Here is a 26596-nt window from a genome sequence, read left to right as displayed (position 1 = left end):
GCTAAATACCCCTGAATATGATGGACTTCCTCCAGGCCATCAAGAGCCCACAACTCAGCTCTCCTCAGAATTTCTAAGTTCACTGAATGATGAGATGGTATTTTCACCTCTAGATCTGACTTCAGTATTCCGAAGTAATTCAACTTTGCCTAATACCACAGTTAAAAATGTGGATCTGGAGCTTACATACCTACAGCAGTCACTGTGGAGGCTGAACCTTGTCCAGTCCAGCAGGGCAACCCTCCTCTTCCCACTGAGCAGGCTGACTTCTCTCTAGCCCAGGCTCATCCCCCTTCCTCACCTCTGGATTCTTCGGAAAGGTCTGAATCTGCAGCCCAGCAAGAGGCCCAAGGTCAGACTCCAGACCCCTGGAGAAGGTAGAACCTTCTCCAGTCCAACAGAGTTGCTTGACTGAGGAGCTCCTTTTAATTCCAACACTATTTGGTGAATAAATTTGCCCTCCAGCTCTGCCAGTCTTGGCATCTTCTATGAAGAAAATTTCCTATCTTTGCCCAAATCATGTGTCCAGCCCTTGTGTCTCTTAGGTGAGAGAAATTCACAGGAGACCTCAGTATTACCCCCACTTGCCTCCTACCACCCAGCAAGGTACTAAACTTGTCAGTTGGCTGCTAGAGTCTTTCATTTTTGTTCAAATTGTGTTTTGCTCCTGTGGTATATTGTCTGCTCTTCAGCACTTTGTTACCTTCATCCCAGGTGTCATTTTCTCCTTTGTTATTGCTTCTTTGGGGAATTTTCAGTGGCTACAGGGAAAATATTTATTTAATCATCTGTTAACACTGCCATCTTTCTCCAGACAGCAGTTTTTAGAAGATAAATCTCCTGACGGAATCATTTCATTGTTGTTTATTTATTCTCATCTCAGAGAACTAGTTACTGACCAGAGATATGCAGCCTCTGTGGCAGTACATCTTGGAAGTCTCTGGAATGAGTTGCGGCTGCCTGGAAGGCACAGGAGGCCACAGGTCAGAAGGCATGCTACAGAGCACCTGTGAGTGATTCACATCCAAAAAGCTTTCTATCTCCAAACCTGAAACTCAGATGGAAGGGCTTTTGCCTGCAAAGACCGCCTGAAAGCAGCCCTGCTAGTGAGTGAAACATTGTGGGACAGGCAGATTTAGACCTGTTTGTGAATTTGGGAGAGTCTTAGACTCTGGTCAATATTGACATCGGGTAGTCTTATTCATAACATCATTATTACCTGAAATTATAAAACTACTCGAAGAAGCTGGGCGCGGTGGCTCACGCCTGTAATCTGAGCACTTTGGGAGGCCAAGGCAGTCGGATCATGAGGTCAAGAGCTCGAGACCTTTTGAGAAATAAAAAAATATCTTGAGACAAATGAAAATGGAAACATAACATACCAAAACTTATGGGATACAGCAAAAGCAGTTCTAAGAGGGAAGTTTATAGAAACAAAGGCTTACATAAAGAAGAAATGAGAACGATTTCAAATAAACAACCTAACTTTATGCCTCAAAGAACTAGAAAAAAGAACAAACTAATACCAAAGTCAGCAGAAGGAAGGAAATAATATCAAGGCAGAAATAAATGAAGACAGAGTAGAAAAACAATAGAAAATCTCAATAAAACTAAGAGTTAACTTTTTGAAAAAGATAAGCACAATGGACAAACTTTCAGCTAGACTAAGAAAAAAGAGAGAAGGTGCAAATAAAATTATTAATGAAAGAAGATACAGTATGACTGATATCACAGAAATAAAAAAGGATCATAAAGACCAGGCACAGTGGCTCGCACCTGTAATTTCAGCACTTTGGGGGGCCAAAGTAGGCAGATCGCTTGAGCTCAGGAGTTCACGACCAGCCTGGGCAACATGGCAAAACCCTGTCCCTACAGAAACTAAAAAAAAATTAGGCATGGTCGCACTTCCCTGTGTTCCCAGCTACCAGGGAGGCTGAGGTGGGAGGACCACTTGAGGCCAGGAGGCAGAGGTTGCAGTAAGCTGAGATTGCACCACTACAATCTAGCCCCGTGTCAAAAAAGAAAGTATCATAAGTGACTACTATCAGCAATTGTATGCCAACAAGTTGGATAACCTAGAAGAAATGGATAGATTCCTAGAAACACAAAACCCAACAGGACTGAATCATGAAGAAATAGAAAATCTGAACAGATCTATGAGCTAAGAAATTGAATCATAATCAAAAACTTCTCAACAAAGACAAGCCCAGGACCCAACAGCTTCACTGGTGAATTCTACCAAACCATTAATTAAGGAAGGATTAATGCTAATCTTTCTCATGCTCTTTCAGAAAATTGAAGGAGAGAGAAAACTTCCAGACTCACTTTAGAAGGCTATTATTACTCTGATACTAAAGCCATAAAGACATTACAAAAAAATTACAGACCAATATCTCTGATAAACATAGATATAAAAATCCTCAACATAATACTAACAAATCAAATTCAACATCACATTAAAAGAATCATATGCCATGGTCAAGTGAAATTTATCCCAGAGGAAGGTTGTTCAACATATGCAAGTATATAAGATCACATGAACAGAATAAAGAACAAAAAATTTATGACAATTTCAATAGCTATAGGAAATACATTTGACAAAATTCAATATCCCTTCATAATAAAAACTCTCAACAGATCGAGTATAAAGGAATATACCTCAAACTAATCAAGGCCATATATGACAAGCCCACAGCTAATATCTTTCTCCATGGTGAAAACTGGAAAGCTTTTCTTCTAAGATCTGAAAAATGATGAGAATGCCCACTGTTTCCACTTCTGTTTAATACAGTACTGGAAGTCATGGCAAGAACTGTTAGGCAAGAAAAAATAGACAAAAGGAATCCAAGTTGGAAAAAAAAGTAAAATTGTCTCTGTTTATAGATTATATGATCACATATACAAAAAATCCTGAAGACTCCATCAAAAAACCTATTAGAAAAGACAAATTCAGTAAAGTTGAAGGACACAAAATTAACATAGAAAAATTAGCAATATTCCTATATACTAACAACAGACTATCCAAAAAAGAAATCAAGAAAATAATCCCATTTACACTACATCAAAAAAAAAAAAAAAATGCCGGGCATGGTGGCTCACGCCTGTAATCCTAGCACTTTGGGAGGCCAAGGTGGGTGGATCACCTGAGGACAGGAGTTCAAGACCAGCCTGACCATCATGGTGAAACCCCATCTTTAAAAAAAAAAAAATACTTAGGAATAAATTTAACCAAAGGGATGAAAGACCTGTACATTGAAAACTATGAAACATTGATAAAGCATGAAGAAGACACAAATCAATGGAAAGATATCCCATGTACATGAGTTGGAAGAATTAATATTGCTAAAATATTCATGCCACAAAAACAATCTACAGATTCAATGCAATGCCTATCAAAATTCCATGACATTTTTCCCAGAAATAGAAAGGGATTCCTAAAATTTGTATGAAACCACAAAAGACTCTAAATAGTCAAAGAAACATTGAGCAAAAGGATAAAAGCTAGAGGCCTCATACTACCTGATTTCAAATTATATTACAAAGCTATAGTAATCAAAAAAGTATAGTACTGGCATAAAAACAGATGCAGACACTAAAGGAACATAATAGAGAATCCAGAAATAAGTTTATGCATTTATATTCAGTTGATCTTCAACAAAGGTGCCAAGAACATACAATGTTCAAGAAAGCATAGTCTCTTCCATAACTGGTACTGGGAAAATTGGATATCCACATGCAAAAGAATGAACTTAGACCCTTGTCTCACCCGTAAACAAACAAACAAACAAAAGAAAATGAAATAAAGACTTAAATGTAAGACCTGAAATTATAAAACTACTCAAGGAAGCCAGGTATGGTGGCTCACCCCTGTAATCTGAGCACTTTGGGAGGCCAAGGCAGTCAGATCATGAGGTCAAGAGCTCGAGACCATCCTGGCCAACACGGTGAAACCCTGTCTTACTAAAAATACAAAAATTAGCTGGGCATGGTGGTGCGAGCCTGTAATCCCAGCTATTCAGGAAGCTGAGGCAGGAGAATCACTTGAACCTCCACCCAGGAGGTGGAGGTTGCAGTGAGCCAAGATCACACCACTGAATTCCAGCTTGGTGACAGTGAGACTCTGTCTAAAAAAAAAAAAAAAAAAACTACTCAAAGAAAACATAAGGGAAAAGCTCCAAGACATTGGTCTGAGAGATGATATTTTGATCATATATGGCCCTCAATGCACAAGCAACATAGTGAAAATAGAGAAATGGAATTTCATCAAAATAAAAAGCTTCTGCACAGACTAGGAAACAATCAAAATATATAAGAAACTGAAACAACTCAATATTAAGAAAACAAATAATTCAATTTTAAAACAGGCAGAATACCTGAATAGATATTTCTCAAAAGAAGACATTTACAGATGGCCAACACGTATATGAAAAAATGTTCAACATCACTAATGATCAGAGAAATGTAAATTAAAACCACAAAGAGATGTCACCTCACACCGTTAGTATGGCTATCATCCAAAAGACAAAATAATAAGTGTGGGTAAGGGTGTGGAGAAGTCAGGACCCCTGCACACTGTTGGTGGAAATGTAACTTGGCACAGCCATTATGGAATACAGTATGGGGCTTCCTCAAAAAAGTAAAAATAGAACCACCATATGATCCAGCAATTCCGTTTCTAGATATATATTCAAAGTAAATGAAATAATTATGTCAAAGAGATATCTTCATGCCCATGTTCATTGCAGCATTATTCACAATAGCCAAGATGTGGAATCAACCTAAGTGTCTGTCAAGAGACAAATGGATAAAGAAAACGGGATATAGATATACAATGGAATACCATTCAGCCTTTAAAAAAAAGAAGGAATTCCTGTTATTTGCAGCAACATGGATGAGGCTGGAGGACATTATGCTAAGTGAAATAGGCCAGGCTCAGAAAGACAAATACTGCATGATCTCACTTCTATGTGGAATCTAAGAAAGTTGAAATCATAGAAGTAGAGAGTAGAATATTGGTGGCCAGGTGCTGGGGCAGAGTGAGGCTGGGATGGAAATGAGGAGATTTTGGTCAGAGAGCACGAATTTTTATTTAGACAGGAGGAATAAGTTCTGGAGATCTCTTGTATAGCATGGTGACTATAGTTAATAATAATGTATTGTAATCTTGAAAATTTCGGCTGGGTGTGGTGGCTCAAACCTGTAATCCCAGCACTTTGGGAGGCCAAGGTGGGCGGATCACTTGAGGTCAGGAGTTCAAAACCAGCCTGGCTAACATGGTAAAATCCCATCTTAAAAAAAAGAAAAAGAAAAGAAAATTGCTGAGAATAGATTTTATAATGTTCTCACCACAAACTAAGTATGTGAAATAATAGATATGTTAATTAGCTTGGTTTAATGGTTTACAATGTGTACATATATAAAATATCACATTGTACACCTTTAATATATATAATTTTTTTTTTCTGAGGTGGAGTTTCACTCTTGTTACCCAGGCTGGAGTGCAATGGCGCGATCTCGGCTCACCGCAACCTCCGCCTCCTGGGTTCAGGCAATTCTCCTGCCTCAGCCTCCCGAGTAGCTGGGATTACAGGCACATGCCACCATGCCCAGCTTATTTTTTGTATTTTTAGTAGAGACGGGGTTTCACCATGTTGACCAGGATGGTCTCGATCTCTTGACCTCGTGATCCACCCTCCTCGGCCTCCCAAAGTGCTGGGATTACAGGCTTGAGCCACCGCGCCCAGCCGAATATATATAATTTTATTTATCAGCTATATCTTAAAGCTGGGGAAAATCAATAAAAAGTAAACACACACACAGGACAATTGAGGATCACTTTTTATTTTGTAGAGACAGGGTTCTAGCTGTGTTGCCAGGTTGGTTTCAATCTCCTGGCCTAGGTGATCCTCCTGCCTTGGCCTCCCAAAGTACTGAGATTACAGGTGTGAGCCACCACGCCCAGCGGAATATCACTTTTACTTAGGAATACAGGTCAGAAATTTTTTTTTTAACTAGCAAATCAAATCTATCAACATATGAAAGAATCAGTGAACAAAACAGGATTTAATTTAGAAATTCAGGAATAGTTCGAGAACTGGAAAAACATGATTTAAAATTTTAAGACATGGAAGGAGAATAAAAACATGATCATAACAACTGATACTACAAATTCAACTAGCCATTCTTCATATTTCAAAAGTCATTTAAGACAAAGAGAAGCTTCCAAACATGTTGACGTTTATTTCCTGGAAATCAATAATCATAAACATTTTAAATAAACACAAATTATTTTTATTAAAATAGAAAAAAGAATGCTGTCTACTGCCCTGAATAGTCAGCAGTCATTGAAGGAAGTGTAATAGATAATGTGATAAGGCAAAAGAGATTAGTTCAGATATGGGGAAAAACCTTTTTGATATCATTTTCTTTCTTTTTTTTTTTTTTTTTTTTGAGATGGAGTCTTGCTCTGTCACCCAGGCTGGAGTGCAGTGGTGCGGTCTAGGCTCACTGCAACTTTCACCTTATGAGTTCGAGCAATTCTCTGCCCCAGTCTCCCAAGTAGCTGGGATTACAGATGCCTGCCACCACGCCTGGTTAATTTTTTGTTTTAGTAGAGACAGGGTCTCACTGTCTTGGCCAGGCTGGTCTTGAACTCCAGACCTCATGATCCACCCACCTCAGCCTCTGAAAGTGCTGAGATTACAGGCATGAGCCACAGCGCCCAGCCGTACCCTTTTCTATTTTGATTATAAAGGTGCTCAAGTTCTTCAAAAGCTGTGATCTGAGGATAGCATGTATTAGGGTCATGTCTTATCACTATAGGCAGTTCCAGAAAAACAGGCCAGGGGACTTTCTCTGTTTATGGGACAGCTGAATATGATCAAAACTGATGGGTCAACTGTGTAGGACCTGTGCTGCCAAGGCATGCCTTCAAAAATAGGAGTGAAAATCCGGTCCCATGCGTACATATAAAATATAGCATTGGCTCTCAAATTCAAACTGCTAGAATATACTCAAATGGCTTCATTCAGCTAATTATGGGAGTAGACTAATGACCAAAGGGCGTTTTACTATAGAGTCACATTTGTTAACAGAGTTTCAGACTCCAAAATGTGGTTTCCAGGATACTCATAACAGAACACAGGGTAACCTAATAATTCTACCATTTAGTCACAAACCTATTTAATCCAACATTTTTTCGAATTCATTTACTTAAGAAATTAGATCATTCATTACAATTAATTTGGCAAGCAAAGACAACCAGCTGCTCAAGTGAGATCCCAAATTTCGTAACAAATTGAATAAACACTAATTTGTTTATTTGTTGATATAATTATGGAATTAGCAAAATGGCCTGTTCCTCAGCATGAAAAATTCAGGTCCAAATTGTTTCATTGAGGTTTATTTCTGTTACAAGTTAAATGAAAAAGAGAATCTATTATTCACAATTTTTTAAAAAATTGTTATTAAAAATAAAGACCATCTAAGAATAGTTTGAAACTTCTAACTGCAGGATGTCATCTCCACATGGTCCTCACTTTTTCTCTAATGTGGATCCCACAGAATATTTTAAATGGCACTCATCCTGAGACCTCTAGTCTAAAAGTGCCTTCCCCATATTATAGGATTATTTATTTATTTGTTTGTTTAAAGAGGCAGAGTCTTGCTCTGTTGCCCAGACTGGAGTGTAGTAGCACTATCATAGCTCACGGAAGCCTCAAACCCCGTGGCTCAAGGGATCTTCCTGCCTCAGCCTCCCAAGTAGCTAAGACTGTAGGCACACATCACCATGCTCAGCTAAGGTTTTTATTTTTCATAGAGATGGGGGTCTTGCTATGTTGCCCAGGCTGGTCTCAAACTCTGAGCTCAAGAGATCCATCCACCTAGGCTTCCCAAAGCTCTAGGATTACAGGCATGAGCCACCGCACCCATCTGAAACCTTATTTATTTATTTAGAGACAGAGTTTCACTCTGTTGCCCAGGCTGGAGTGCAGTGGCACAATCTTGGCTCACTGCAACCTCCGCCTCCTGGGTTCATGCTATTCTCCTGCCCAGCCTCCCAAGTAGCTGGGATTACAGGCATGCACCACCACACCTGGCTAATTTCTGTACTTTTAGTAGAGATGGGATTTCACCATGTTAGCCAGGCTGGTCTCAAACTCCCAGCCTCAGATGATCTGCCCTCCTCGGCCTCCCAAAGTGCTAGGATTACAGGCGTTAGCCACCGCACCCAGCCTTTATTTTTAATAGAATAAATTGTCATGAAGACCTTATGTTGTATACCCTCTATACACATTACCAGTATTTGCAATAGCTTTTCAGGATTTCAGGAAAATGCTAAGTAAGTTAAGCTTTATTGTTTTCTTGACATTTACATTTAAAGCACATTGACTTACAGAAATAATACCTTTTGCTCCGAAACGTATTTTGCGTGCAACTGAGGAAAAGGAAATGCTTATTTTCATAAAGAGAAGACACAGTACTGAAGAATATTTCAAACTTCTTTTTAATGCCCCTAACTCTCTGCTTTCCTTGAGACAAAGACAGACTTATCTGTTTGGAGATAAAGGGGGGAAAATACTGGGTTCATGTCTGGTTCTCGCTCACCCTTGCTGCAGATTTATTTCTCTTTTAGCTCACTGCCAAGATACGAATAGCGAGTTACACAGCGAGTGTACCAGGGAAGGGCCTAGAGCCACTGTCAGGGGTCCAAAGCCCTGTGCAGTGACTAGGTCTTAAGAGAGCTAGGATTCTCCATATGGCTGGAGAGACAAGTATCTTAATCTCAAATCATGGTGAATGGGTGCAAAAGCTCTAGATTTGTGGTAGGACAGGAATATAGGAAGATCTAATCCAAGTTAGCATACTAGAGGCCTTATGTTTGGGGATAATGATTTGATGTTGCTCTTTCAGCCTCATATGGCTTCTTTGTCTTTTTTTTCTTTTTTTTTTTTTTTTTTCAAATTTATTAGAAGGCTAGAAGATGTATATTCATGTTGACACAGGCCCACCCCAACTCCCACACAATCACCAAATCATCCACTTCATAGTCCTGAAGACTCCAAATTAAAAGACTACTGGAAATTTTATCTCTGCATTTAACTTTAAATGACACTGGCCAAAGAGGGAAAAGAAGATTGCTGAAATTCTGAGTAAGCATCTAAATTCAACTCTAGATGTCTCTAGCCTGGTATTTTGAATTATACATAAAATTGTTTTTTTCTGTCTTACATTCTTTTGAAAACAAATAGTAATAAATGCCAAATATGTCATCCTAAATTATCACTAGCCAGATGACTTTTTTTAATGCTTCTCCTTGCCATTCATCTAGGCTCTGAGAACATAAAATCTGAATCACTACAACCATTTTATGTTCTAGAGCAACGGTTCTCAATCTTGATGACACATTAAAATAGTGACGTTTCACGCCTGTAATCCCAACACTTTGGGAGGCTGAGGCAGGCAGATCATAAGGTCAGGAGATTGAGACCATCCTGGCTAACACGGTGAAACCCCATCTCTACTAAAAATTCAAAAGTTAGCCAGGCATCGCGGCCTGCACCTGTAGTCACAGCTACTCGAGAGGCTGAGGCAGGAGAATCGCTTGAACCCAGAAGGCAGAGGTTGCAGTGAGCCGACATCACACCACTGCACTCCAGCTTGAGTGACAGAGTGAGATTACATCTCAAAAACTAAAAATAAAGTAATAATAATAATAGCCTGGCAAGCTTTTAAGAAATACTGCGCCTGATTCTCCACCAAAGATCTGATTTAAATGGTGGAGTTTGGACAGAAGTATTTGTTTAAAGTTCTGTAAACCAAAATCAAAATTCTAAGCACCCTTTTCCTCCACCCCCAACCATCTGAATGTGATATGGTTCTGTTGTCTGGAGAATCACCCAGGGTCCTTGGTCTCACACCAATAAAATTAGTGACATGGGCACATGCGGAGTGGTTCTAAGAAGTGGAAAGTTTAATAGACAAGAAAAAAGAAAACAGCTCCCCTGTACGGTGGGAGGGGTGCTCCAAATGAAAAAACTCCAAGTATGGAGGAAAGCAGTCAGTTATATTGGGAGGCTGGAAGAGACTGTGTCTGATTTGCATAGAGCCCAATGGATTGGTTTGACTGCATGTGTCTTTCACATAGCCCAGAAAAAATCTAGCCCTGCCACCCTAGCCTTTTAATATGCAAATTCATGTTGCCACGATGTCCTGCACCTGTGGCTTTATCTAGAGATTGCGGTGACACCTAGCACACATAGTCACAAGGTAAAGAGGGCAGGAGACACCATATTGAATGTACCTGGCTTCCAGCCACCAGCATTTGCCTAGCAATGCTTGCCAGTCTGGTTTTTCAGGTCGCTTTCTGTTAGAAAAGAAATGTATTGGGGGTTGCTTTTTATTAAAGGAAAATTCCACTGAGAAGTTTCACTCTTTCTAGCTGCCTAAAAATTATTTCTAAATAACTCCTGTATTTCCCACCTCTGGAGAAGTAAACCTAACTGCTGTTAGGGCATGTTGAATGACAATTCTTTCTGGCTACTTCCTGATGAAAAGGGGGTGTCATGTGAGGGGCAGCTGTTGGGCCTCTTCCTGAGGTTGATCCAAGGGTTCTTCGAAGAATGGCATGTCCATGTGTGATTCTGTCTGCAGCACCATTTGCAGTTTGATTGCTTCTAGATGAAAATAGATAAATTTTAAAAGAAGGTTTAAAATACAGGGTTAGAACATGAATATTAAGATTACCACTGTTGGCTGAGTGCAGTGGCTCATGCCTGTAATCCCAACACTTTGGGAAGCCGAGGTGGGCAGTTCACCTGAAGTCAGGAGTTTGAGACCCGACTGGCTGTTAGATGTAGTTAACTCCAAGCTTCTCTTTAAAGAATCAGTATGTCAGTATTTTCAGCTCTCTTATCCTTTGATTCTCCATTTGAAAGTATAATTTCCTTGTAATTTCAGCAAACAACCTTTTCCACCAATTCTAATCAGTAGTTCATATCTGTTCCCCCAGTCCCCTGCTCCATCCTGACTCATCCAGGTCACCTGCACTGGTCACCTGCTTTGACCCTTGGTTACCTGCTCTGACCTGTCTCATAACTGTCCTTCCCACCAAACTACCCACCCCACCACTCATGCTAGTACCTCCACTCTCTTTAAAATGGTCAATCAGAATTAGCCTAAACTGTGAGGTTTAAACCTAGCCAATAGGGGAGCAGCACAGCAGTAGGGGCTACCTCTGCCAGCAATAAGAACCCTCTTCCCCTCCCTTGTCCAGGTGTACACTTGCCATTGCTCCATCTGTGAGCCGCACCCTTCTACAGAAGTAAATTGCCTTGCTGAGGAAATTTATATTCGAGGGCTACTTCTTTTGTGGCACCGAAAATTTACATATAACACTGGCCAACATGGTGAAACCCTGTGTCTTACAAAAATACAAAAAAAAAAAAAAATTATCCGAGCATGGTGGTATGCACCTGAAGTCCCAGCCCCTCAGGAGGCTGAGGGAGGAGACTTGCTTGCTCTCAAGAGGCAGAGGTTGCAGTGAGCTGAGATCATGGAACTGCACTTCGGCCTGAGTGACAGAGATAGAGTCTGTCTAAAAAACAAACAAAACAAACAAAAAAAAACCACCAAAACAAGATTGCCACTGTTAGTGGAAGTCCTATAGAGCCTAACTGTGACAGTAATTTGCTACCTGTTACACCAATGGATTGTAATACTGGCTTGCGTCCACGAGATGTCGCTGTACATTACCAGCAATATTAATATAAAAGTAGCATTTTCTTTTTTTATATTTTTTATTTTTTTAAGGCGGGGTTTTAACATGGATGGTCGGGCTGGTCTTGAACTCCCGACCTTAGGTGATCCGCTCGCCTTGGCCTGCAAAATGCTTGGATTACAGGCGCAAGCCATCACACCCAGCCTAAAAGTAACATTTTCCTTGAGAAAAGCATACATTCCCCCATGACTTACCAGTAGAGAATAATCTTAGGCTTAGGCCATTTTATAAATTGCAATATTATTAGGAGAAATACGTTATTGGGTGGCTAAGATAACTTTAGCGTTAATTTTGATAATTCCTTTCATTATTAAACTCTTTCATGATTTTCACAGACCCTCTTAAAACATACTGAAACTTTCTGACCTGTTCTAAACACCCTCCCTTTAAACAACCAGTTATTTTCAGCTGCAGAGAGGGTCTGGCTTGGGAGCAACATAATATCTGTCAATGAGGTCAAATACCTGAGTTAAATTTGGGAAAGTTTCTTTCTTTCTTTCTTTCTTTCTTTTTTTTTTTTTTTTTTTTGAGGTGGAGTTTCGCTCTTGTTACACAGGCTGGAGTGCAATGGCACGACCTCGGCTCACCGCAGCCTCCACCTCCTGGATTCAAGCAATTCTCCTGCCTCAGCCTCCTGAGTAGCTGGGATTACAGGCACGCGCCGCCATACCCAGCTAATTTTTAGTATTTTTAGTAGAGACGGGGTTTCACCATGTTGACCAGGATGGTCTCAATCTCTTGACCTCGTGATCCACCCGCCTCGGCCTCCCGAAGTGCTGGGATTACAGGCTCGAGCCACCGCGCCCGGCTTTTTGGGAAAGTTTCTATATACCTATCAGGGTCTTTAGAAAATCGGCCTAAGTCTCCCTTTATTTGCCTGTGGTCTTGTAATAAGAAGGGAACCTGAAGGGGCCCCAAATAAGGGGGATCCTCAGATGGCTCCCCTGGAAGTTGCTTCTCTAATTTGGGGAAATTAATCACTTTGGACCTGCCTGATATGATTGCTAAAAGAGCTGGGTTGATCTTATAACCCAGCTTATAACACCTTCAAGGGTTTAGTAAAAATGTGACTTGGCTGCAGATACTCTGACAGGGGATACATTTTGCCAGTATGCCACATCAAAGGATGCTATCAAAGCATAAAGTCACTTTTTACAAAGCAGTTTAATGCTAAGTACAGAGCTTTACCAGGCAGTCCTGCCCCAGCCCATTTCTGACCTTCAGCAAGTTGGCTCAGAGCCTTATTCCAGCTCTGACCCTTATTCCTCACTTGGACCCATCACTCCTTCCCTAATTCCATTTGGAGCCACCTCACTCCTGATTCTTACCCCTAACCGCAACCCCAGGGATACAAGTCAGCAATCATGCGAGGCTCAAGGATGGAGCGATTGGCATTTTGCACATTGTCGGTGGCTTAAAAGCCTAACATTTGTGATTTTTTTCCCTCTAAATGATACCAATGGCCCCCCTTCCACCGCTATCCAAGGTTCAGACTCTACATGTCCTATCAAAGCTGTCTGTGCTCCAAGGAATAATTCCAGGGAACATCTGCCACTCTTTGAGGGGTAAAGCAAGTCATAGTATGAGGGATGTCTGGTCATAGAAGTAGAAAGGACCATTTTCAAAAGAGAGAAGCTCAGGGAGAATGGGAACTCAAGCCAATGATGATGTCGGCCATTGCTGCAGAAAGCTGTGTAAGTGATAGCTTAGTTCAACTCCTTGCACAAGACTTACTCAGGCTTTTCACTGCAGGGAGCCCTATGTTCCCGCGGGCCTCACTCTCTGGTCCACCAAGAGCAGCATCTGGTGCTCCTGAGACAGCTGCACCATGTCTCAAATGCTCTGGCTGCCCATGGATTAGCCTTAGCTCCTGCACAGCCTGACGATTTTGCTGGTTCTGTTTACTTCTCAGACTCACCCCCTATCGCATGCAGACTCCTTTTAGGTCCTATGGAATGGGAGTAGTAAGAGAAGGCATCCTTGTCTTGTGCTAGTTTTCAAGGGGAATGCTTCCAGCTGTTGCCCATTCAGTACAATGTTAGTTGTGGATGTGTCATGGATGGCTCTTATTATTTTCAAGTATGTTCCTTCAATGCCTAGTACACTGAGAGTTTTTAACTGAAGGATGTTGAATCTTAGCAAAAACATTTCTGAAACTATTGAGGTAATCATGTGGTTTTTGTCTTCAATTCTGTTTATATAAATCACATTTATTGATTTGCGTATGTTGAATCAACCTTTCATTTCAAGGATAAAGCCTACTCGATCATGGTGGATTAGCTTTTTGAGGTGCTGCTGGATTTGGTTTGTGAATATTTGGTTGAGAATTTTTGCATCTATGTTCATCAAGGATAGTGGCCTAAAGTTTTCTTTATTTGTTGTGTCTCTGTCAGATTTTCTCTGTCTCTGTCTGGCCTCATAAAATGAGTTGGGGGAGGAGTCTCTCCTCAATGTTTGGCAGTAGTTTCCATATGAATGGTACCAGCTCTTCTTTGTACATCTGGTAGAATCTGGCTGTGAATCCATCTGGTCCTGCGATTTTTTTTGGTTGGTAGGCTATTTCTTACTGATTCTATTTCAGAGCTTGTTATTGGTCTGCTCAGGGAATCAATTTTTTCCTGATTCAGTCAGGAATTTATCTGTTTCTTCTAGATTTTCTTGTTTGTGTGTGTAGGGGTGTTCGTAGCAGCTGCTAATGGTTATTCATATTTCTGTGGTGTCAGTAGTAACATCCCTTTGTCATTTCTAACTATGTTTGTTTGGATCTTCTCTCTTTTCTTTATTAGTCTAGCTACTGGTCTATCTTACTAATTTTTTCAAGTATCCACCTCCTGGATTCATTGATCTTTTGTATGGTTTGTCATGTTTCAATCTCCTTCAGTACTTCTCTGATTTAGGTTATTTCTTTTTCTTGCTTTCTGCTAGCTTTGGGGTTGGTTTGCTCTAGCTTCTTTTTGTGATGTTAGGTTGTCAATTCGAGATCTTTCTAACTCTTTGAGGTGAGTGTTTAGTACTACAAATTCCCTCTCTTAACACTGCCTTAGCAGTGTTCTAGAGATTCTGATACTGTGCCTTCGTTCTCATTAGTTTTAAAGAACTTCTTTTTTTTTGTTGTTTTTTTTTTTTTTTTGTTGTTGTTGTTGTTGTTTTGTTTTTTGTTTTTTGGTTTTTTTTTGAGACGGAGTTTTGCTCTCGTTACCCAGGCTGGAGTGCAATGGCGCGATCTCGGCTCACCGCAACCTCCGCCTCCTGGGTTCAGGCAATTCTCCTGCCTCAGCCTCCTGAGTAGCTGGGATTACAGGCACACACCACCATGCCCAGATAATTTTTTGTATTTTTAGTAGAGACGGGGTTTCATCATGTTGACCAGGACGGTCTCGATCTCTTGACCTCGTGATCCACCCGCCTTGGCCTCCCAAAGTGCTGGGATTACAGGCTTGAGCCACCGCACCCGGCCTTGAGAACTTCTTTATTTCTGCCTTAATTTCATTATTTACCCAAAAGTGATTGAGGACCAGGCTGTTTAATTTTCCTGTAATTGTATGGTTTTAAGAAATTTTCTTTGTATTGAATTCTATTTTTATTGTGCTATGGTCTGAGAGTGTGGTTGGTATGATTTCAGTTTTTTGTTTGTTTGTTTTAGTTTGCTGAAGATTGTTTTATGTTCCACTGTGTGGTTATTTTAGAGGAAGACATACATGCAGCCAAAAATCATATGATAAAATGTTCAACATTACTAATTATTAGAGAAATAGCAAAGACATGGAATCAACTTAAATGTCCATCAACAGTAGACTGGATAAAGGAAATATGATGCATAGGCTGGGCATAGTGGCTCACGCCTGTAATCCCAGCACTTTGGGAGGCCAAGGCAGGCAAATCACCTGAGGTCAAGAGTTCGAGACCAGCCTGGCCAACATGGTGAAACTATATCTCTACTAAAAATACAAAAATTAGATAGGCATGGTGGTGGGCACCTATAATTACGGCTACTTGGGAAGCTGAGGAAGGAGAATCACTTGAAACTGGGAGACAGTTTGTAGTGAACCAAACTCACGCCACTGCACTCCAGCCTGGACCACAGGAGAGACTCCATCTCAAAAAAATATATGATACATATACACCATAAATATGATACATCACCATAGAATACTATGCAGCCATAAAAAACAACAAGATCATGTCCTTTGCAGCAACATGGCTGGAGCTGGAGACCATAGCAAACTAACGCAGGAACAGAAAACCAAATACTTCATGTTCTCACTTGTAAGTGGGAGCTAACTAATGAGAATTCATGGACTCAAAGAGGAGAACAACAGACACTGGGGCCTGCTTGAGCATGAAGAGTGGGAAGAGAGGAGGATCAGAAAATATACCTATTGGGTACTATGTTTAGTACACGGGTGACAAAACAGTCTCTACATCAAACCCCCATAACAGAGGTTTACCTATGTAACAAACCTGCACTTGGACTCCTGAGCACAAAATAAAAGTTAGAAGGAGAACCGGGCGCGGTGGCTCAAGCCTGTAATCCCAGCACTTTGGGAGGCTGAGGCGGGTGGATCACGAGGTCAAGAGATCGAGACCATCCTGGTCAACATGGTGAAACCCCGTCTCTACTAAAAATACAAAAAAATTAGCTGGGCATGGCGGCGCGTGCCTGTAATCCCAGCTACTCAGGAGGCGGAGGCAGGAGAATTGCCTGAACCCAGGAGGCGGAGGTTGTGGTGAGCCGAGATCGCGCCATTGCACTCCCGCCTGGGTAACAAGAGCGAAACTCCGTCTCAAAAAAAAAAAAAAAAAAAAAAGTTAGAAGGAAAAAAGGTTATATTGCCTCACTTCCCTGGGGTAATGACTCCCTCTGCCTCTCCTTCACACATTTCCTTTACAACATAGAACTTTCCAAATTTGCATCATTCTTGTTTTTTCTCTCTTTAATGCCACCAATTCCTCTCATGTCCCTCTACAGAGTCTTCACGTGTCTTCTCATTAATGATTTTCTGATCTGTATTCTCACCCAAATTTCTTCACTGCTTCTTCTTGGCGAAGTAATCTGCATCAGAATAAAATAGATGTAATCTAGCAGTCTTTCTTATGTTGATTATGGTTGTATGATTGAAGAACATTTTATCAATCTAACATAATAGGAGGAAGAGTCATCATCTGCTGATACGACACAAAGTCTGTCAGTAAGGGATTGAGAAGAGCGAACGGTCTGTTCTAATTAAAGCGTACTGTAGAGCATTTCATACCATAGTTTAATGTTGCAAATACAGCATAAATTCTGTGAACACAGGCAGTAAAAGAAACATATTTTTATCTAAAGCACATTAATGCTATTTCCCAAGTAATTATCAAGGGTTATAAAACTCCAAAATTATCAGGTAGATTGCAGCATATCAGTCATTAAGAAATTTCTTCATTATTAGTGAAGTTCATTATTAGATTCAACCATAATTGCTCTATGATATTCTATAATTAAGCAGCACAGGGGATGATGATAATACAGAGTCAGTATACAATTTACTAGATGTAAATTCTCATGCACACTCCAATTCCCCACCATAACAACTTAAAATCACGTGCAATTGAAAATAAACTGCAAGTAAGTTGAAAACTACACTGATCCTTAATGATGTTCACTTCTTAATAAACTTGGAGGAAAAAGAATGAAATGAAACCTCTTCCATTGCTTTTACCTGGTACACAGTAGTCACTAAATAACAATTTTTCACATAATGTCTTGAGCCTCATGTTAGCTAGCCATAACGACATTTCATTCTCCCTAGAATAGTAATATGGGCCTCCTCTCTTTCTGGAGCTGAAACTAACTCTTCAAGGACCAACAGATTACCCAATTTTTCCTAGTTAACTCCCCTTTTTAGACACTGAGTGATCATAGGTAACTGTCTTTTCAGTTCTGCCTATAATTATAGAGCTTTAGGCAAGTTTTCTGGTTTTCATATATTAAACAAGAAAGTTCAACTGGAAGGTCATAACTCTAAAGCTTTAATGTGCTGCACCTTACAGTATTTTGGTACATATCAGGAGGTACAATGCCCAACTACCTGTCTAAGACCTCTCTATCACCTCCCTTCTCCCCTTACCCTTCACTCTCCTGCCCTTTCATCCCATTTTCCCCTACTCCCAAAATGGATAAAGCTAAATTCTTAACCTACAGCAATACAGACCCACAGGAGCCCTGAGTTTTTCTGGGCATGAGCTCTGAGAAAGAGACCAGAATTTCTGCTCTGATTCCTAAGACAACTGTACTTTCTTGAAAGGGAAAAAAGTAGGTCAGGTGCAGTAGCTCACACCTGTAAACCCAGCACTTTAGGAGCAGGATGATTTCTTGACGCTAGGAGTTTGAGACCAGCCTAGGCAACATAGCAAGACCCCTGTCTCTACCCCCATCCCACCAAGAAACAAAAAAAAAAAAAAAAAAAGAAAAGAAAAAAAGTAGTTGGTGCTGGGTGCAGTGGCTCACACCTATAATCCCAGCACTTTGGGATGCCAAGGGGGGCGAATCACCTGAGGTCAGGAGCTAGAGACCAGCCTGGCCAACGGGAGAAATCCTGTCTCTACTAAAAATACAAAATTAGCTGGGCATGGTGACAAATGCCTGTAATCCCAGCTACTTGGGAGGCTGAGGCAGGAGAATCACTTGAATCCAGGAGGTGGAGGTTGTGCTGAGACAAGATCGTGCCATTGCACTCCAGCCTGGGCAACAAGAGAGAAAATCCATCAAAAAAAGAGAAGAGAAAAAAAAAAAAGAAAAGAAAAAAAGGAAGGAAGGAAGGAAGAAGAAAAAGCAGGTGATAAGGAGAAGTAAGATGAATAAATGGTTCTTATAAAATGTTCTGTACATGACATGAAATTTTACTGGGAGGAAAGTGTCTAAGGTTTTAAGAGGCATACATTAAATAACCTTGAAACCCATTTTCCTCTATGACTATCCATGTGTTTCCGAGAGTGACTAATGTGTATATTCCATGTATGTGTATAAGAGATGAAAGGAAACAAAAATAACTTCCCTCCCAGAAACAGTGGAAGGCTTCAGTCAACAAAGTAGGCCACAGCATCAGACTGTATCTCCTGTGATGTGTACTGCCTAGTTTTGAATGAAATCAAATGACAGCTTCCTCGAGATCAAATGACGGTTTCCCTGACCATCATCCTAAAGCACACCTGTGATGGATTGCTCTAGAATGAACCATCAACCTCGAAGTTTTCTTTAAGCTTTAGTGAAACAAAATAGTAAAAGCTTTTCATGGAAGAAGAAAGGAGTCTCCAGCATTTATACTAATTGATTTTGGCGGCCATGTCCTTCATTAGAAATGTAATTGCTGGGTACGTAAAAATTGGCACTGTTGGGGCTAGACAGATCTTTCTTTTCTTTTCTTTTGCTTTGCTTTTTGCCTAATATTAATAGTGGTTTCTCGGTTTTGCCATAGCCTTTCTGTCAAGATACTGGCAATCAGAATGTCATGAAAAGACCAGAATGCCCTTTCTCGCATTTATTGAAGAGAGCTTCTCATGATCCTGTGGTAAGACGACGGCAATTGCTTTGCTCCAATCCATCCTCCACACTGCAGCCAAAGTGATCATCTTAGTAACAAATTTGACCACATTTCCCCCCACTTACATCTTTAAATGATTTTACATCTGAAGGACAAAGGTTCCCCATGATCTGAAGTTTTCCTACCCTTGGCGCCATCTGCCTTCATATTTCCTTTTTCTTTTCTTTTTTTTTTTTTTTTTTTTTTTTTGAGACAGAGTCTTGCTCTGTCTCCCAGGCTGTAGTGTAGTGGAATGATCTCAGCTCACTGTAAACTCTGCCTCCCGAGTTCAAGCAGTTCTCTGCCTCAGCCTCCCGAGTAGCTGAGATTATAGGCGCACGCCACCACACTCAGCTAATTTTTGTATTTTTAGTAGAGATGGGGTTTCTACTAAAAAGTGTGAAGGCCAGGCTGGTCTTGAACCCCTGACCTCGTGATCCACCCACCTCGGCCTCCCAAAGTGCTGGCATTATAGGCATGAGCCACCACACCTGGCCTCACAGTATTATTTATGCCCGTTTTGAAAAGATTTTGTTTTCAAAGTCTTTTTACATCCTTCTTGAAACAGCCTCAGAGTTACTCTAAAATATTCCAGCCTTTGGCCACCCTCTGCAGTGCAGTTCTGGAATCTCAGTGTTTGTTCCTCCAGAGGTGATTAGGCCCAGAGAATATTGTGTTACAACATACAGGCTCAAACTGGATTAATCTGATACAGAAAGCCAATTTCAACACTTATGGTTAGAAAGGTCTCTTTTCACTGGGAATCTACTTGGAAATTGAGATGGTTTTTAAAAACTAAATCAGAACCCATAAATGTATGTACAAACGCATGTTCTAACCTCTGCTCATCTGCACACCATTCCCTCCCTGCCTCTCACACTCACGCCCAGCCATGTCAGAAAATCGGTCTTGTTTCTATTCACTGCTTTCAGTATTTTAAATGGCTATTTCTATTTTTCTGCTCACATACTCAGCTCCCTAATTGTTTCAAAATGATAGTATCAATTATCCTCTTGTCTTCCAGCAAGAACACAAGGGCTGTTATCCCTACCCTGGGGAGCAGGCAGGTTAACATTAACAAAACTTCTAGATCCTCTTCACCCATTTCTCTTAAAGCCCAGATCCTGTTGCCAGGTCTGTGAAACCAACAACCTGCCTTTTCTTCTTTCAGTCCCACTCAAAACATCAAAATCCCAAAATCTTTTCCATGTTAAATGCCACTTCACCGTACAAGGCATGAGGAAGGGAGGGATTTGAAGGAAAAACAGAAAATTCCTATTCTGAAGATACTAGAGGAAAAATGGAGAAGATAGGAGTCTCCCATCTCTATTTCAAGGTTAGCACTGGGTGATGGAGATGAAGACAGTAGAGGGAAGAACGATTCCCCATCCCAGCCTCATTGTCCAAGTCTCTCTTGCCTTTTTCCCCAATCTCTTCCCTTTGACCACTCTCATTGCCTTCACTGAATTTTCCTTTGCAGTATTCTGCCCCTTGAGAGAGCTGCACTGGTCTAAGCTAAGCAATTCTTTAAATCTCTCTTCCTCAATGAATACATCATCACTGAGAGCCTAATACAAGAAGATGAACTCATAGCTGCTTATCACTATCAACATCACCGCCACCAGCAACAGAACACCTCTGCTCTGTGTGGCCTATGGACAATGCCCAGCCCAGTGACGTTCCACTGCTGTAAGAATGCACTAACTGCCTGGTGTTGCTGTCAGTGTTGTTTTTTTTTTTTTTTTTTTTTAAGATGGAGTTTCGCTGTTGTTACCCAGGCTGGAGTGCAATGGCTCAATCTCGGCTCACTGCAACCTCCGCCTCCTGGGTTCAAGCAATTCTCCTGCTTCAGCCTCCCGAATAGCTGGGACTACAGGCTTGCGCCACCATGCCTAGCTAATTTTTGCATTTTGTTTTAGTAAAGATGGGGTTTCACCATATTGACCAGGATGGTCTCGATCTCTTGACCTCATGATCCACCCGCCTTGGCCTCCCAAAGTGCTAGGATTATAGGCGTGAGCCACCATGCCCAGCCTGCTGTCAGTGTTTTGACTTTCTTCTCCTCTATGTTGCTGCACTCCTATTTCTAGATGTCCTTTTTGAGTCTTCCCTCTGCAATCTCCCTCTTACCTCTACCTTCCTTTTTCTGAGAACATTCATACTCCCTGCTTCTGCTCCTTGGCCGCAGTTGATTGGTCAGGGGTGCAGACTTACCTCAGGTGACGCCAGTGTGGTCCATGCCTGGGATTTGGGCTCTTGGTACCAAGAAAGAATCATATACAGAATCAACATGATTATAGAATCAGATAGGTACAGAGAATCATATAGCATGTGTATAGATATATAGAATATAGATACATAGACCCATAAAGAAACTATAAAATGTAAGGGATTTGGAGTTGTTGCTAGCCATGTTTCCAATTACCCCTGATGTAGTTTTCTCACTTGCAACAACAACAAAAAAATACAAATAAATACATTCCTCATGCCAGCCCCTAAACACAGCCTCAATAAATACCATCCAGATCATGTTTTATTTCAAGGCTCCATTAGCCAGTAAATATAAAGCAGACTCCAACTTCTCACTTCCTGGAACATGGCCATTCTCACTTCAGCAGGCCTATGTCACCTAGCACGTTTGGTCAGTTAACACGTTACCTACAAACAGAATCTTCTACATTGAGGTAGTAGGCGTTTCACTTTGTTTCACTCTCTAGCCTTCATAGGTTATGCAGGAAAGAAAATGTCACCTGCAAAGGAACATAATCTTTTCGTCTTTCGAAAGAATCTCACTGAGATGGTAACTATATTATATTCAATATTTTTTAAAACAACATTGTTAATTTTGTTAAGCCCCATGTCCAAACTTCCCATGAGCATGCTTTATAGGTCTTATTTCTATAGAGCATACAGCGGAGCTTGCTCTGAACTTGAAGTTGTAGACATGCCAGCTACTAGACAGAAGCCACAACAAACAAGACTTGAGCTCTAGAGAACATGGCTCATTTATCAAAATGTCAGAAGCACAATTAAAGTAACCTTTCATGCACCATGAGTCAACTCAAAATTCAACTCTTGTGACGGGCTTTACTCTGCTTCTAATGTATCATCTATTTCCAACATGGTGCTGGCCAAGATAAGGCCTCAAAGGGCCTGCCAGTTACCCTCTCTCTTCTTGAGATAGCAGCACAATCAGGTTGCCTTATTCTTTGGGTAGTTGACCCTACAATCTGAACATAACCAATTAGACCAAAAATGCATGCCTGATGCAAATATAGCCATCTATCACAGTATTTCAGAATCATCTAGAGCATTTCTTATAAACCAGTCTTGTGGGAACCAGCCCAGAGCTACAGGATCAAATTTCCCAAGAAAGGGGTATGAATTCTTTATTTTAAAATGCCTACCAGGCAATTCTGATGATTAACCAAGTTTAGAAACCCATAATCAGAACACAAAGGGACATACTAAGTGGCCTGAGACTTCTTCCCAACAGGGCTGTGAGGAAGACATCCAATCAGATTTTCCCTTTGGAGTGTTCAAAGGTGACACACACACATAGAAAACAGAGTCCTGGCCCAGCTCAGTGGCTCACGCCTGTAATCCAGCACTTTGGAAGGCCAAGGCAAGTGGATCACCTGAGGTCAAGCGTTCAAGACGAGCCTGGTCAACATGGTGAAACGCCATCTCTACTAAAATACAAAAAATTGCGAAATGTGGTGGTGAGCACCTTTAATCCCAGCTACTCAGAAGACTGAGGCAGGAGAATTGCTTGAAGCTAGGAGGCGGAGTTTGCAGCGAGCTGAGATCACACTACTGCACTCCAACCTGGACAACAGAGCAAGACTCTATCTCAAAAAATGTAGAAAGCCAGAGTAGCTCACCTGCTTTGGGGGGATCAGCAGCAAGGCTGCTGTGAACTTCAGGTGAACTCCAGAGAAGCAAAACCCTAATAAAAAAATGTGTATGTCTCGGAGATGAGCAGTTGGACCTAGCAAAAGATAACCAGCTTTCACTGACCTTACTACAAGATAGTTGTTAGCTGAGATATGTTAACTGAAGTATGAAAATTATAACCACAGGCTTTTCTGGGTAACTGCACCCTCTCTTTTCTATGTGCTTTGTAAATATGTGAAATAAAGTACTCTGAGACAGGTCGGGGCTGAAGAGACTGACACCATCAGCTTTTCAGACCGCCTGGCCCAGCTTTATATAAGTCTGTCTGTATGTCTTTCTTTATCCCCCGCCATTCCCTTAGGTCTTTGAACCCTTGTGCAGCACAGGACACAGCACATGCCAGAAAAAAAAAATTTTTTTAATAAAAAGAAAGAAAGGAAACAGAGTCCTGAGCAGCAAAACCTAAGAGACTCTCAGAGAGACAACTGTAAACTCATAGATAGAGACCACGGGAAAGATAGAGTTTAAGCAAAGATGGTATCACCTAGAGTCATTAGAGAGATTGGAAGCAGAAGCAGCACTAAAACAGAAGTACCACTGGAATCAGAAGCAATGGTGGAGCTGTAGACGAACGAGCTGCCCCCGTGATGCCCGGATGCAAAATGGCGTGCTAGGTCCACAGTACTGAAAGCTCAGTAACTGGGATGGCTTCTTCTGCTTCTTGACTTTCCTTTGGTTTACTACGATAAACCCAAATCACCTGAGATACTGTGAAAGGCCTAATTCACTCACTGGTTTTATTTCTTGAAAAAGAAGAAAAGATTTTTAGAGGAGCGTGCCCTTTCAAGGGCCAAAGCAAAGGCTTCTGAAGTATGATTTCAGTCATTACACTAACTGAGGTGAACAGATAATGTATTACATCTATTAATTTACAAAAGCAACATCACTGATGCGTGTGTTTGCATGTGTGTACATGTGCGTGTGTGTGCTTACCTTATTCTATACAAGTAATAAATCTCTGGTTGTGACAGAAAACTAGGAAGAGATTTATTTCTGAGAATTAAACGCTTTAGAACAGTTTCTTGAAAGCAACGAACCAGCCCAGATAAATACCATTTATGAAGGCTCCTCTGAGTGACAGCCAGGCTTGGTCTGGCAACATCTAGGCTTCTCTCTCTTTTGAAAAAATTAACATTAAATTTACATAAGCAGGCTCATCTCTTAACATTCAAAATGGCAATAGTATAACATGTACTGTATATTTAACAGTAGAAAAAACAGTAGAAAATTTAACAGGTGAAAACTTGAACTTAAATTAACAAATTGAAGAGATTCCTTTCTATAAAACTTTATTAGAGGGACATTGTTTTGATCATTGCAAATAATTTTAATTTTCAAACTAGCTCTTTTTATGGATCACAAAATAAATATACATATATGTGTATTTTAATGTTACAAACTAGGAAATATCACACACACATACACACACACACACACACACACGACATTTTCTAATTCACAAATGGGAGAACATGTAATTTTAAATCCCAATCCTATAATCACTTAAAAGTTAATATAAATCAGAGTTTAATTTTTTAATTAAGATCAGCTTTTCTTTCTTTTTTAAATTGTATGCTCCCTATCATATCATTCCGTTTGATAAAAATAAAAGAAATAATTTAAAACACCACAAAATATAAGAGTTGTGATATCCCTGATAAGGGACTAAAAGTAAAACTAATTTTCCTGGAACTAGTTAAAAATCCTTTATAGGCCGGGGGCAGTGGCTCACGCCTGTAATATCAGCACTTTGGGAAGCCCAGAGATCAAAGTTCAAGACCAGCCTGACCAACATGGAAAAAACCCATCTCTATTTTTTAAAATGCAAAATTAGCCAGGCATGGTGGTGCATGCCTATAATCCCAGCTATTCAGGAGTCTGAGGCAGGAAAATAGCTTGAACCCGGCAGGTGGAGGTTGTGGCAAGCTGAGATGGCGCCATTGCACTCCAGCCTGGGCAACAAGAGCAAAGCTCTGCCCCCCTCCAAAAAAAAATTCTTTATAATATCACATCATCTCATAAGGGGGAAGAGTTACACTAAATACAGAACATCTTGGATGCCTGCAAAGCCAAAATGGCAAATAATAAAAAGGAAAGAAGCTGTGAACCAGGTGTCAGCCTCCTCAAAGAGAAAAGTTTGTGTGAATATTGGGAACTCTAGACTAGCTTTATCAGTCATCTGAGGACATACAGACTGCAGAACAATTGTCTTTATCTGCAAAGAATTTCTGCTTATCATCAGACAGATGTGGTGTAATACCAAGAAATAAATGTCTAGCACAGACTTTCTGTTTATGATGTTACAGATATATATATATATATATATATGTGGTTTCTAAGGCTATCCTTACTCCTTGGTTCTTTGCTAGAAATCTTAACAATTTCTTGATATGACACTTTTTTCCTTTAAAATTTTACTCTAAAGATAGTTTTCCAAGTGGGTTCCATTCTAAAATTGTTTTGCTTCTCTTAACATTGCTGAAAAAAAGCCTCTTAGATGCGCAAAGGTGTTTTCAAGGGATATAATGGATGCTTTCTGTTGGGAGATAATTCTCTATCAATCTCTTACATTTCTGCAAGTCTTGTTAGGCAAAGCATTAATTTCCTTTTTGTTTCAGACTACCTTTTCCTGGATGTTTGTGTCAGCCGTGGAAGACTGAGACCTGTCTCCCTCTGAAACTGAGAGCCAGTTGCTTCCTGTGCAGTAGAACAAAGCTAATATATGCCTCCACAGTGAAGGTCAGGCAGGTTTGCTTGCAGCCCTTTATAACAGATATTTTATAAATATTTTAGAAACCAAAGTTTGAATCTATGTTGCCCCACAATCAACCAGTGAAACCCATTAAGACAAATGGAACAATAAAGACTGAAATTTAAACTTTCGTTTCAATGTGGAAATTTTGCTATTTGGGCAATTTCACACATTTAGAAAACAGACTGCAGCTGGTGTCCTTGTTAACCTCAAGTCTTCACTTAATTCTGGTTCCGTGCTGCAGCTTATAGTATTAGCTGTGCTTTGGGGCCTTAAGGAGGGTCTTAAATTGACCACAGTTGGGACAAAGCAGCACGAAAAAAGCTGTGGCCACAGAGAAGCCTGTTACCTACCAGTGGCCAGAGGTGGCCCTGGAAGCACAGCCGCTGCCCAGACAAGAACCACCAGGACGGCTGTGAGTGTCCTGGGGTATGATGAGGGGAACCTGGTCAAAGACTTCTAAAAAACTGACTCTGGGACAAATACCCGCCAATGATAGACTGGATAAAGAAAATGTGACACATATACACCATAGAATACTGTGCAGCC

This window comes from Saimiri boliviensis, chromosome 13, assembly GCF_048565385.1.
Source record: "Saimiri boliviensis isolate mSaiBol1 chromosome 13, mSaiBol1.pri, whole genome shotgun sequence".
Classification (NCBI taxonomy): Eukaryota; Metazoa; Chordata; class Mammalia; order Primates; family Cebidae; genus Saimiri; species Saimiri boliviensis.
The sequence above is the reverse complement of the archived record's forward strand: the minus strand, read 5'-3'. Positions refer to the sequence as shown.